This window comes from Pristiophorus japonicus, chromosome 8, assembly GCF_044704955.1.
Source record: "Pristiophorus japonicus isolate sPriJap1 chromosome 8, sPriJap1.hap1, whole genome shotgun sequence".
NCBI lineage: Eukaryota > Metazoa > Chordata > Chondrichthyes > Pristiophoridae > Pristiophorus > Pristiophorus japonicus.
Genome location: NC_091984.1, coordinates 35,110,486 through 35,124,877, shown reverse-complemented (window position 1 = coordinate 35,124,877; position 14,392 = coordinate 35,110,486). Strand labels below are relative to the sequence as shown.

General features: G+C 42.3%; 1 protein-coding gene across 2 annotated transcripts in view; it reads right to left on the bottom strand.

Moving 5' to 3' along the window:
* Positions 1-13,439, bottom strand: part of LOC139268044 (palmdelphin-like) — a 153,874-nt gene extending 140,435 nt beyond the window's left edge. For both annotated transcript variants that reach the window (XM_070886033.1, XM_070886031.1), the window contains exon 1: positions 13,261-13,439. The gene's annotated coding sequence lies outside the window, so the exon portion shown is untranslated. The remainder of the gene's footprint in view (positions 1-13,260) is intronic.
* Between the last annotated feature and the right edge of the window lie 953 nt (positions 13,440-14,392).

Below are 14,392 nucleotides of genomic sequence, written 5' to 3'. Positions count from 1 at the left end.
TCACTTGTTGTGGCACGTGGACCTCGTGGCTTGCTCCAAAAGGTTGGATACCCTTGTGCTAAGCGTTCCATTGTTAAAATGTTTAAATGCCTACAGGGCATCTGGGAGTGTTTGAGACATTCACCTTTCAACACTGCCACAGGCTACAGCTTTGACTTCAGCAGCACTGAAAGGCTAAGGAGTTGGCATTGTGCCTTCCAGAAGTGCAGAGCCCAAAGGTTTTCATTGGTGCCTTAATAGGCACTGCTGCAGAAATATCCAGCTGAACATAGAGGCACTGTCGTTTGTCTGGTGACCCAGTGCTGTGGAGATTGTCCTGCAATTAAGATGTGGGTGGGAGGGAGGGGGGGAGGATTCCATAGCAATAGGTCCAGCATATTGCAGAAATGCATCTTCTTGAGCTTTCATATCTCCAATTCTTCTATGCTGGTAGAACATAGGGAACTAATAGCCTGTAATCAGTGAAATATGATGCAAATATTCTGGGACTAATCCAGTGTTACTTTCCAGCATTATAGTGGACAGAGCAATGTCGTATGAACATATCCAGTGTTTATCCTCTAATATTAACAGTAATTTCTTTATGTTGTTAAAACTATATTACCTTTTCTTAGCCACTAGAGGACCTGATTGAGCTAGAAAAATAACAGAGCACTCTGTCTCTCAATGAGTAGGTTTGGTTAGCAACCTGAATTCTGATTCTATCTGCTGTACACTGTTGTAAAGCAGACATGGCAAGGAGGAATGTCGGGTAAATGGAGTTGAGGTACAGGTCATCCATTAACTTACAGAATTGCGGAACAAGCTTGAGGGGATGAATGGCCTACTCCTGTTCCTATGCTCCTCTTACAGTAATCTCTATAAATATAGAGTTTCAAACTTTCCTTTGTGACACCTTGAGTAGTTTGTTCAAGTAACATCGCCACACCCAAGATAAAAATTTACTTAAGCTATACTGAGTAGCTCAACAGGAAATCTAAATATAGTCCTGGCTGAGTCAAGGGAGAGTGCATGCCTAAGTACAAAGTGCTGCAGGATTATATAATGCAGGCAAAAGCTGACAGCCAATAACTGTAGGTGTCCAAATACTTTACCTGCTTTTTTTCCTCACAGGTTTCAACTAGTTGGATATGCCATTAGTACCCTGACAGATCTGGTATGAGAATTACATCCTTGCCTCTTCTGTGTAACTTGATGAAAGCTAGTAGCAATTAGACAAACAGCTTTTAAGACTTTAACATTTAGACTACCGCTAAATAGCTGTCTCCCTGGGATATTCAATTTTTTGTTTGTTTTTGGCATGCAAGTCCGATTTTGCAAGGTCTCTCGAGTAGGGTCTTGCTGGTGGCAGGTGCGAACTGTAAAACTAGGCTCATGAGTCCATGGGCTCACCCACTTTGCAGTGCACCACATTTTGTGGTGGCTGGTTTGGGAGGAGTAAAAATGAGTTTAAATTATTTAAAACCGATTCCCCACTGAATCTTCCATACTCCACCTTCAACAAAGCTCTTTCCACATTGTGCACCTTGCCCATATAAAATGAGGATATGTGAGTACTGGGACATGGTTTGCACAAGGCGGCTTCTGAAAGGGAGATGGCCAGTTCATTTACTGGTAAAAGTCTCAGGGGCCAAAATTGTCCACTTTTTATAGCCCCATTAGCGCTTCGGGGGTGGGGGGCGCAATGAAGTTTTCGCCCAGGCCAGGGGGTTGATTGCGTCTCCCTGGAAATTGCCCCATGACTTCTCCATCATCCTGACCAGACAGATGAAAGGCATTTTGGGAGACATTCCTCTGTTAATTTGCATGGGTTTCATGCCCTGAAAGCAGTGCCCATGAGATCTGTGTCCTGAAGCTCCTCAGCCAAGTTCTGATACTTTCGAACTCTCTGTCATCATCTTCTTCCTCCACCCCCTTCCCCTTAGCCACTTGTGTGCATTGTGTATCACTCACTGCAGTCTTTTCTCTGTCACTAGTTTGAAGTCCCTGGCTGCTTTTCTCTGGGCTGGTGCTTGGAAGTAATGGAATAAATGACTGTGTGGAAGATGGTGTTCTGGAAGGAAAGCAACTTGAGTGGGAGGGCTCCTTTTCTCCCATCTCATCAAGAAAATCTCAGATGTTTTGTCTGGATGGAGGACAGAAAACAGAAATTAATATGAGGCTTTTTACCATTTGAGCTCCCTTGTATCTATCAGGACGTAAAACAATTGCAGCAATCTCGGTGAGGGCACATATTGGCTGCTGAAGCTTCAGAAGCCAGAAGTGTCTTATCTATGTGCAAACCAGTTTCTGTCACCTGCCCTTCAATCTCTCCATCTCTACCACTTTCTACCACTTGATGCCCTACGATGCTGAGAGCTTCCTCCTCGTACAGGATCAAATACCAAATATTTGCCACTCTTTGTCCTGTGGACTTTCTCTCCTTCACATTATGCACCATCTTTTCTTGCAACACAAATGCAGCCTAGTTGACATGACCATCTCATTTAGCTTACGGGAATTTTCAAGGGCACCCAGTGACTGTATGCAAGATCCAAGACTTATAACAGTGACACTCAGAAGTCTAGCATCAATAGTTTAAATGGGAAAAATGAAGGGTTCTACTGATTATGCATTACTCAGTTGGGATATCGATGGAGTGACAGTTGTGTGCAAGAGCATTGGAGTTTCACTGTGTCCATACTGGCATTACATGGAACACTGAGACATTGATTTACCAAGAATCCAACAGACAAAGTGTTGCTTAGAAACCTTTAATTAGATGGGTGACGAACTTACGTTGCCCACTCTCGTCAAGTTGTTTAATTTTTTCCTGCACTAAGTTGCTCATCTGGGGATTATGCAAAAGACACTAACTACTCCAACCATCTTCCTCCACTTGCCCTCACTGTGGTACAAGATGGTCTCTAGTCCGGTCTGCCATTGTCCTGCCAGTCTTGCTTTTGCTGTTTGCAGGAGGACTTCCATGTCGGCATTGTTGAAGTTTAATGGCCTCTTTCCTGCAGGTCTTCAGACTGTCATCACTTCTCACCTCCTCTACTATCTCCTTCTGTTGACACTTTCCCTTTAAGCTGCTCCAGGCTTTTAAATTCCGGATCCGGATTTCTACCCCCACACAGTTACTTGCACCCAATCATTGATGGGTCTCTGCCTGCCGATAATTGGCTGGCTTCAGGAAATCTGCCCGGGTCAGTAGTGGGGGCAATGGGTGGACAGAAGGGTGTGCGCCCACTGCACTTTTGCTGATGAAATGGGGCATCAGGCAAACTAGGCACACGATTTTAAGCGAAATATTTAAATGCTGGTTGAGCATTTAATAGCTTGATGATCATTGCTAATTCCTGCACCATTTTCAAATGTAGACCAGTCATTCCAGTCATTTAAAGAATACAAAATAGGTATTTGCACTGCTACATTTACTCATTCCTTTTTTTATTAAAGTACCGGTCTTTAGAATAAAGCATTATAAATGTTCAGCAAGGAAAAAAATAACAAAAGCCAGTGCCCCATGGGTTAACTATTCGAAGTTCAAAAACCTTGATGCTGCCAAGATCACAGCCAGTACAAATTGCTGGTGGTGAAGACAGCTTGCTGAGTGGAGTATTCATTCTGTGCTGTTGTTATGGCTACAAGCATTACCGGCTGCAGCTAATGCATCCCACTATCTTCTCCGGCAGCTGTTTTTTTTTAAGGGATGAAACTTCAAACTTCTAACGGTTCTCTTGTCCTTTCTTGTGTACCAGAGCGAGCCCATTAAATCGTGCAGTCTTATATCTGATTGATTTTCTAAAGGTTACTTTTAATAGTATACATGTTCTGGTTAAAAGACTGATTTCTGTATGATGGGTATGTAGTCTGTTTTTACGAGCAGCTTTAGAAAATTTGTTATTTTCTCTTTGGTTTCCCTGGTAACTGTACAGAGCTTCTAGGGCTACATAACCTGATATCGAGCACAGACCATAGAAATTCTCCAGATTTTCTAAATGGGCCGCTCCTGAATGCTTTGTCAATAGTGAATGACCATTTCACTAAATGAAACAAAGCTTATCTCATCACGACGCAAAAAAAATAGCCACCATTATTCTAAATAGTAGACTTGGAGTTTTGACTGGCCCAAGTGACTGAGAGCAATTCATTGCTCGGGCCAGTTTGGGTTTATAGAATCATAGAATCATACTGCACGGAAGAAGTCTATTTGGTCCATTGTGCCTGTGTTGGCTCTTTGAAAAAGCTATCCAATTAGTACTACGCCCCTGCTCTTTCACTGTAGCCCTACAAATTTTTCCTTTTCAAATATATATATATATCCAATTATCTTTTAGAAAATTATCATTGAATCTGCTTCTGCCACCCTTTCAGGCAGTGCATTCCAGATCATAATGACTCGCTGCGCAAAACTAAATAAATTCCTCCTCTCCTTTCTGGTTCTTTTGCCAATTATCTTAAATCTCTGTCCTCTGGTTACTGAGCCTCCTGCCCGTGGAAATCGTTTCTCCCCATCTACTTTTATCAAAACCTTTTATAATTTTGAACGCATCTATTAAATCTCCCCTTAGCCCTCTCTGCTCTCAGGAGGACAATCCAAGCTTTTCCAGTCTTCCCACCTGACTGAAGTCCCTCATTCCTGAAACCATTCTGCACCTTCTCCAAGGCCGTGACATCCTTCCTAAAGTGTGGTTCCCTAAACTGGACACAATTCTCCAGCTGAAGCCTAATCAATGATTTATAAAGGTTTATTCATAACATTTTGTATTGGTCTTTAAAGATCTAGAAAATGCTAGAAAGTCTCCTTTATTGGATGGCAATCAAATTTTAAGCCAAACTGTGGAGCATATGCTCATTTTACTTGAGGAAAGCTGTAAATACTGTAACTCAACTTGAACTGGCAGTTCGACATTAAAGCCATTGTTGTCTCACAGCCCTGCACGAGTGACATGGTTTTCCCCTGGAAGATCTCCTGAGGTGAACCTGAAACATTACAGTATTTTATTATGAATTATTTTCACACCGTCACCTTAAGGCATTAATGTGTGTGTAGTGTGATTTAATAAGTTGCCCTACATCACGTGAAGCATTGATCTTTTCCACCTGTATCCTTGGTGATTTCATACTCACAATTAATTGTTACTTTTTTTTTAATTAATGACTAAATTCTGGAGAACCTGCAATTAGGAAAAGTCTGAAGTATAAATTAGAAAACAAGACTTCCTTAATTCAAATAAAAGCATTAGAGATGTATTTTCCTGCTTCAGCTTTGTAAATGATATGCTGACCAACTTCTCAGTCTTGTTTTTCTTTTTGTCTGGTGAAGAATATTTTTATTCAGTAAGCATTAATTTCCATCAACATCAGTGCGGGGCAATACTGCTGACCAGGTCAGTGTAGGAGTAGCATTGTATTGAACTGCCAGTGTAGGTTTTTATACCTCAAAGTTGCCTTCATAAAATCAATGAATGGTGCAGCACAGTAGGGGGCCATTGGGCCCATCATGCCTGTGCTGGCTCTTTGAAAGAGCTATCCAATTAGTCCCACTCCCCTGCTCTTTTCCCATGACCCTGACATTTTTTCCACTCCAAGTATTTATCCCATTGTCTTTGAAAGTAATTTCCGAATCTGCTTCCACCACACTCTCTGGCAGTGCATGTGAGATTGTAACAACTCGTTGCATGCACTATTTCCCCTCATATCACCTCTGCTTCTTTTGCAGATTACCAACCCTTCTGTCACTGGAAACAGTTTCTCCTCATTTATTCTTATCAAAACCATTCATGATTTTGAACACCTCTACCAAATCTCCCCTTAACCTTCTCTGCTCTAAGGATAAAAATCCCAGTTTCTCGAGTCTCTCCACATAACTGAAGCCTTCCATCCCTGGTACCATTCTAGTAAATCTTTGCACCCTGTCATATAGCCTTGACATACTTTCTAAAGTGTGGTGCCCAAAATTAGCCACAATACTCCAGGTGGGGCTTATCCAGCGTTTTCTAAATATTTAGGGTAGCTTTATTGCTTTTGCACTCAATGCTTCTATTTATAAAGCCAAGGATCCTATATGCCTTTTTAACAGCTTTCTCAACTTGTCCTGCCACCTTCAAAGACTTAGGTATGTACACTCCAGGTTCCGGCACCACTGTTAAAATTTTACAATTTTACTTAATATTGCTGCATCTCACTCTTTCCACCAAAATGAATCACTTCACAGTTCTTTGCATTAAATTTCATCTGCCATGTGTCTGTCCATTTCACCAGTCTGTCTATGTCCCCCTGAAGCCTGTTACTATCTTCCTCACTGTTTACTACATTTGCAAGTTTTGTGCCATCTGCAAACTTTGAAATGATGCCCTGCATACCCAAGTCCAGATAATTAATATATATCAAAAAAAGCAGTGGGCCCAACACTGACCCCTGGGGAGACTGCACTGCACACTTCCCTCCAGTCGAATAAACAACTGTTTAGAACTACTCTCTGCTTTCTGTCCCTTCCCCAATTTTGTATCCACGTTCCACATCCCCCTTATTCCCATGGGCTTCAATTTTGCTAACAAGTCTGTTATGTGTTACTTTATCAAATTTTGAAAGTCCACATGCACAACATCAAACGCACTGCCCTCATCAACCCTCTCATTACTTCATCAAAGAATTCAATGAAGTTAGTCAAACACGAATTGCCTATAACAAATCCATGCTGGCTTTCATTTAATGCTTATTTTTTCAAGTGCCAATTAATTTTGTTCTGGATTAGCCTCTCAAAAGTTTCCCACCACCGATGTTAGGCTGATTGACCTGTAGTTGCCAGGTTTATCTCTCTCCCCTTTTTTGAACAGAGCTGTCACATTTGCAATCCTCCAGTCTTCTGGGCATCATTCCCATATCCAAGGAAGATTGGAAGATTGGGTCAAAGCCTCCTCAATTTTGACCCATAATTCCCTCAGAACATAAGAAATAGGAGCAAGAGTAGGCCATAAGGCTCCTCGAGCCTGCTCTGCCATTCAAGAAGATCATAAGAACATAAGAACATAAGAAATAGGAACAGGAGTAGGCCATACGACCCCTCGAGCCTGCTCCGTCATTCAATAAGATCATGGCTGATCACAAACTCAGATCCATTTCCCTGCCCGCTCCCCATAACCCCTTATCCCCTTATTGTGTGAGAAACTGTCTATTTCTGTCTTAAATTTATTCAATGTCCCAGCTTCCTCAGCTCTCTGAGGCAGCGAATTCCACAGATTTACAAACCTCCGAGAGAAGAAATTTCTCCTCATCTCTGTTTTAAATGGGCGGCCCCTTATACTAAGATTATGCCCTCTAGTTCTAGTCTCCCCCATCAGTAGAAACATCCTCTCTGCATCTACCCTGTCAAGCCCCCTCATAATCTTACATGATTCGATAAGATCACCTCTCATTTTTCTGAATTCCAGTGAGTAGAGGCCCAACCTACTCAACCTTTCCTCATAAGTCAATCCCCCCATCTCCAGACTCAACCTAGTGAACCGTCTCTGAACTGCCTCCAAAGCAAGTATATCCTTTCGTAAATATGGTAAACATAACTGCATGTAGTACTCCAGGTGCAGCCTTACCAATACCCTATACAGCTGTAGCAAGACTTCCCTGCTTTTATACTCCATCCCCTTTGCAATAAAGGCCAAGATTCCATTGGCCTTCCTGATCACTTGCTATATCTGCATACTATCCTTTTGTGTTTCATGCACAAATACCCCCAGGTCCCGCTGTACTGCGGCACTTTGCAATCTTTCTCCATTTAAATAATAACTTGCTCTTCGATTTTTTTCTGCCAAAGTGCATGGCTGATCTTTGACCACAACTCCACTTTCCTGCCCAATCCCCATATCCCTTGATTCCCCTAGAGTCCAAAAATCTACCTATCTCAAACTTGAATATACTCAATGATTCAGCATCCACAACCCTTTGGGGTAGAGAATTCCAAAGATTCAAAACCCTCTGAGTGAAGAGATTCCTCCTCATCTCAGTCTTAAATGGCTGACCTGTTGTCCTAGTTCGAGACTCTCCAGCCAGGGGAACAACCTCTCAGCATCTACCCTGTCAATCTCCCTCAGAATCATGTGTTTCAGTGAGATCACCTTTCATTCTTCTAAACTCCAGTGGGTATAGGCTCAATCTCTCCTCATAGGATAACCCTCTCATCCCAGGGATCAATCTAGTGAACCTTTGTTGCACTGCCTCTAAGGCATGTATGTCATTTCTCACATAAGAAGAACAAAACTGGCAAATTGGCAAATTGGATTCAAAATTGGCTCAGTGGCAGGAAGCAAAGGGTAATGGTTGAGGGGAGGTTTTGCGACTGGAAGGTTGTTTCCAGTGGGGTTCCACAGGGTCCCTTACTTTTTGTGGTATATATTAATGATTTAGACTTAAATGTAGGAGTCATGATAAAGAAATTTACAGATGATACAAAAATTGGCCGTGTGGTTGACAGTGAGGAGGAAAGCTCTAGAGTGCAGAAAGTTATCAATGGAATGGTCAGGTGGACAGAAAAGTGGCAAATGGAATTCAATTCGGAAAAGTGTGAGGTAATGCATTTCAGGAGGGGCAACAAGGCAAGGGAATACACAATAAATGGGAGGTTAATGAGAGGTGTGGGGGAACAGAGGGATCTTGGAGTATATGTCCACAGATCCTTAAAGGTAGCAGGACAGGTCGATAAGGTAGTTAAAAAGGCATATGGAATGCTTTCCTTTATTAGCCAAGGCATAGAATACAAGTTATGCTAGAACTGTATACAACACTAGCGAGGCCACAGTTTGAGTACTGCTTGAGTTCTGGTCACCACATTACAGGAAGGATGTGATTGTACTAGAAAGGGTGCAGATGAGATTGACGAGGCTGTTGCCAGGACTGGAAAACTTTAGCTATGAGGAAAGATTGGATAGACTGGGGTTGTTTTCCTTGGAACAGAGGAGGCTGAGGGGAGATTTAATTGAGGTGTATAAAATAATGAGGGGCCTAGATCGAGTGGATAGCGAGGACCTATTTTCCATAGTAGAGGGGGCAATAACCAAGGGGCATAGATTTATAGTTGGTAGAAGGATGAAAGGGGAGATGAGGAAAGATTTCTTCATCCAAAGAGGGTGGTGGGGGTATGGATCTCACTGCCTGAAAGGGTTGTAGAGGCAGAAACCTGCATCACATTTAAAAAGTACTTGGATGTGCACTTAGAGAGCCATAACCTACAGGGCTACGGACCAAGTGCTGGAAGGTGGGATTAGGCTGGGTAGATCTTTTTCGACCGGCACAGACACGATGGGCCAAATGGCCTCCTTCTGTGTCATAATTTTTCTATGATTCTATGATTCTATGTAAACTGTGCACAGTACTCCAGATGTGGTCTCACCAAAGCCCTGTACAATGGTAGCAAGACTTCCTTTCTCTTGCTCTCCAGTCCCTAATTGCTTGCTGTACCTGCATACTAACTTTCAGTGTTTCCTGTACAAGGATACTTAAATCTCTCTGAACACCAACACTTAAAAGTTTCTCACCATTTAAAAAATATTCTGTCTTTCTATTCTTCCTACCAAAAGTGGATAAGCTCACATTTCCCCACATTATACTCCATCTACCACCTTATTGCCTACTCATTTAACTTGTCTATATCCCTTGTGGAGGCATCCCATCTGGAATACTTTGAGCACAACCCACCTTTTAAGTACCTCATCTTTATCTATTTTTAGTCTATCCAATTTCACTACGACCGCCTCCTTTACTGTGACATTGGCAGCATCCTCTTTTCTAGTGAAGGCAGATGCAAAACACTGATTTAGTACCTCAGCCATGCCCTCTGCCTCCACAAGAAGATAGAAACTTAGAAACATAGAAAATAGGTGCAGGAATAGGCCATTCAGCCCTTCGAGCCTGCACCGCCATTCAATATGATCATGGCTGATCATGCAACTTCAGTACCCCACACCTGCTTTCTCTCCAACCCTTTGATCCCTTTAACCGTAAGGGTCGCATCTAACTCCCTTTTTTAATATATCTAACGAACTGGCATCAACAACTTTCTGTGGTAGAGAATTCCACAGGTTTACCGCTCTCTGAGTGAAGAAGTTTCTCCTCATCTCGGTCCTAAATGGCTCACCCCTTATCCTTAGACTGTGGCCCCTGGTTCTGGACTTCCCCAACATCGGGAACATTCTTCCTGCATCTAAATTGTCAGAATTTTATATATTTCTATGAGATCCCCTCTCATTCTTCTAAATTCCAGTGAATATAAGCCTAGTCGATCCAGTCTTTCTTCAAATGTCAGTCCTGCCATCCTGGGAATTAGTCTGATGAACCTTCGCTGCAATCCCTCAATAGCAAGACTGTCCTTCCTCAGATTAGGAGATCAAAACTGTACACAATATTGAAGGATATCTCCTTGTTGGTCCCTAATTGGCCCTACTCTTCCTTTGAATACTCTATTACTATTTATATGTTTTTAAAAATGCTTTCCTTTTCTGTTACTTACTCAGCTGTTCTCAAAATCTTCCTACTCTCTTTGCCCCTCATTTCTTTTTTCAGTTCAGTTCTCCCCTGTACTTTTTGTATTCAATTTGGTTCCCTACTTTCTCTCCACAGTTGGGCAGAAAACCTGAAGTGCACTCAGTTTGAATTTTAGTAATTTTTGATACATCATTTTTATCATGTGATAAGCCTTTTTAATGTATTTTAAACGCTATTATTATTGCATACACATTTACATCTGAGATGGGGGCCAGAGCAGAATACAATAGATAGAATCAAACAAAATAATACAAGTGGAAATCATTTTTATCTCTCAATTTGTATGACATACGACACAAAGGAAAATATTTCTGTGCATTTCTGAATCCCGTAATGTGAAATATTTCATATTTCATATTTCCTCTCTATTTATTAGTTTTATAAATGATTTGACCTTTTGGACTTGAAAAGCTCTGTGCAGATGTAAGTTTGTTTGGTTGGTGCCTGGTAGGATTGAGAGAGTGCACTTGGAATTTAAATGTAATTTTCAGAGGCCAAGCTACTTGTAGAGGCAGACCCCATGTGTACTACAAATTTTATTGTATACTTTCGATGGTAATATTTAATAAACTTAAATCTACTTGTCTGAATTCAAAGTCACTTAATTCGAATTGCTGGACATGTTAAAATTTTCAACACTCTCAAAGCCTCTTGTATTATTCAATTCCAATTGCTTAATTCAAATTATTGGTCAATTTGAATTTATTTAGTGCAAAATAGATGATTTTGAATTATCAGCAGAAGACCATATTTTAAGTTGCACCTAGGTTATGTAAATCAGAATACATAGGGAAGTAGTGAAATATATATATTCCACTGTAAAGTGGGACCCAGCTCACTTGTGAATTTAATACTTGTACGAAAAAAAAAGAGATATTCACCAATATATTTTAGTAACAATATTGTCTGGGTGCCCTTTTGATCGTGTAAAGGACCCTGCAACTCAATTGCACTTTCAGCATTTATTGCCCTTTATTAGTGAAAGGACTGCCATCATCAGTGAGCTAGCTTGTTAATTATAATTCTCTCACACCTAGTATGGACTACTAGTCTGTGGTTCTTCATGGGTGGTCAACATCCCTGAATTAATGAGATTAATTGACCTACATCTGACTTAGCAACAGCTGTGGCAGCTCACAGCAGCATACAGCCAACATGTCATTCTGGGTTAACCGCATAATTAGTTATACCAAATAGGAAATCATGTGTTTATAACTCAATACTTGACACCATCTGTGATAAACCTGAAGAACTTCCAGCTTTAGATCTCAAGAATGTCTACTTTTTTATATATATTTCTATAAATTTTTGTAATTACAACTGAGAAAAATGACCAATTAATGGAGTTTTATTTTCACCTTCACCATCTGATGGAGCACATCGCCTATCCATTGTCGAGCCTGAAAATCAGGCAGTTTAAGAATGGCAGTGACAACCAGCCAAGTAAATGGAGGAGGAGGGTCCATGACATCCCATCCTCAACCACGTTAGAGCCCAACATGTGAGTGCAAGAAACAAGGCTGTAGTGTTTACAAATGCCTTCAGTCAGAAGAGCTGAGGGCACAAACTTACTCGGCCTACTCCCATGGTCCATACCATCATTATGCCTCACTCTGTATGATGTTAACAAGCGGCTGAATGCATGAGATATAGTGTAAGAATAAAAGTGTTTAGTAATAAAATTGATTCTGTATATAAATGTTAAAAGTGTAGATTATACAAAAAGGCTGCATTGTTCAAAGAAACAAAATGGATACCTTCCCCAAGTTCATGTCTCCTGGCTGGGCAGAGCTCAAGTAACAAAGGAAGCATGGCTTTGAAACTCATCAAACTAGAAAAGATGTTTATTGGCGAACCATTAACCTAATCAAGGAATGGCACTGGCCCTCCAGACAGACACATGTATGAGGAGAAGCCAATCAGGAACGGCCCTGAAACCAAGACCCAATCCTGAGGCTTTCTGAGAAACAATGGCCTTAAGGGGTATAATAAGTCAAGCCAAAGATTGCTGGGTCTCTTCTTTTCTTTTCTGAATCACACGGCAAAAGCAGGACCTTGCTCTACAGACAAAGAAGCAGGCCGTGTGCTTTGCCAGAGGGAAGTGACGTATACCTTTTTATGAATCATTATTGTAACATCATTGTATCTGTTGTAAGTTAGTCGATCCGTAGGATAGCTGATGACTGCTGATAGATGTGCATGTGTGTGTGTTTAATAAACTATTCCAAATTGTTATAAAATAATCGGTCTTGCTGTCAATTTAATGCCAGAGATTTAGAGATCTTACAATAGAAAAGACTATGGGCCTTGACACCAACCTGTCTATAATACTGAAAACCTGCTTATCAGACTATTCACGCCCTAGTCAGGCTATTCCAGTACAACTATGGCACTAATATCTGCTCGACAATGAGGAAGATTGTCCATCTTATCCACACAAAAGAGGAAAAATGTAATCCTCCCAATCATCAGGAAAGTGATGGAATGAGTCATCAATACTCGCAAATAATCTCATGAACCTCTCGAGCAACCGATCCCTATTTGGCCCAGTTTGTGCCAGCTTGTTTTTGGGCCACACTCTCTTTAACATGTGCCCTCATGCGCAATCTCCAATGTTTCTGAAGGCAGACTGAGAAACATTTAGTGAGACGTGGCGAGACACACATTGTTAACCTGCTTTCTTTCATACACAGACAGAAGGTAACATGCAGAGTAACGGTCAAAGCAAATTCCACTTACTTAACGGAATCTCGCTCCTCTCCTCAAAATCGTGGGGAAAATAATAAACCGCACAGCCAGTTCCCCTTTTGGATTTCTTGCTTTTGGAATTAACTTTCTTTCAGCCTACTTCTGATTATGTAAACTGATCTGCTACTTTTTAACTTCCAGCTTCAGGTCCAGGGCTGTGTGCCACAGTCCCTTGCTTGAAATCTGACTACCCATGTGACCTTTTGAGACCGTAGCCAGGAATGTCATTTGATTGTTGGCTGAGAGACTGACTTCCTTCCCTTAGTGCCTTAGTGCTTTACCAGTAGGCCTGTCAATAAAACCATGTCTTGGGGGCGGGGATTAATTTTGGAGAGGTACAGAGCCGAAATTGCCCCCTTCTTTAAGGCCCATTACCAATGGGGCAGTAAGGCCTTCCCGACTGGGGCGGCAGGCGGATGGTCCAACCCATCCGGAATTACCCCAGAATCGGGGGCCGGCGGCGCCCTGTGGTTCCGCCCGTTCCTACCCGTTGTTGGGCATGTGCCGACCCCTTGCCGCCTAGCAGTGACTCCTTTCCGCCCCGCGAGGGAAATTGCCCCACAGGAGTGGAGCTGCTGCCAGTCAGTGTCCCCGCAGCTTGCTCCAGTGGGAAGCTGCCAGTGGCTGGGCGGTGCGTTTATCTTTAAAGGGGAGGCAACAGCGCCGCGGCCGGCATTTTATTTGATTTGTCGGCCGACTCTGCAGTCGGCTCGACAATGGCGGCCATGGTTCGACGGGGCCGCCAACTGGCAGTCCAGCACCCCCTCTTGGGTGCCGGACTCCTGGCCCAGCTGAACCCCTCCCTGGTGGCCCAGTGGGTGCCAAGAAGGCTTCGCAAGGCCTCGCTGCATTCCTCCCCTTTAAATGAAGGGGAGGGACGTTGCTACGCGTCAGCGCTTGCCTTCCGCCCCTCTGCTGCCCCAAAAACTTGCCCTGATGATTTTTTCAAAGAAAAGAAAGCAATTTCATCTATTCCCCACCCCATCGATTCGGTCAGTAATTCATCAAATAATTCGAATTAACTGCCCCAAACGGGGCGGAGGGCAATTTCAGCCCCGTTAACTTCTGCTTTTCTCAGGATATATAGGCCGTTCTGTCTAATGAGCCCATGATGAAAGAAGTG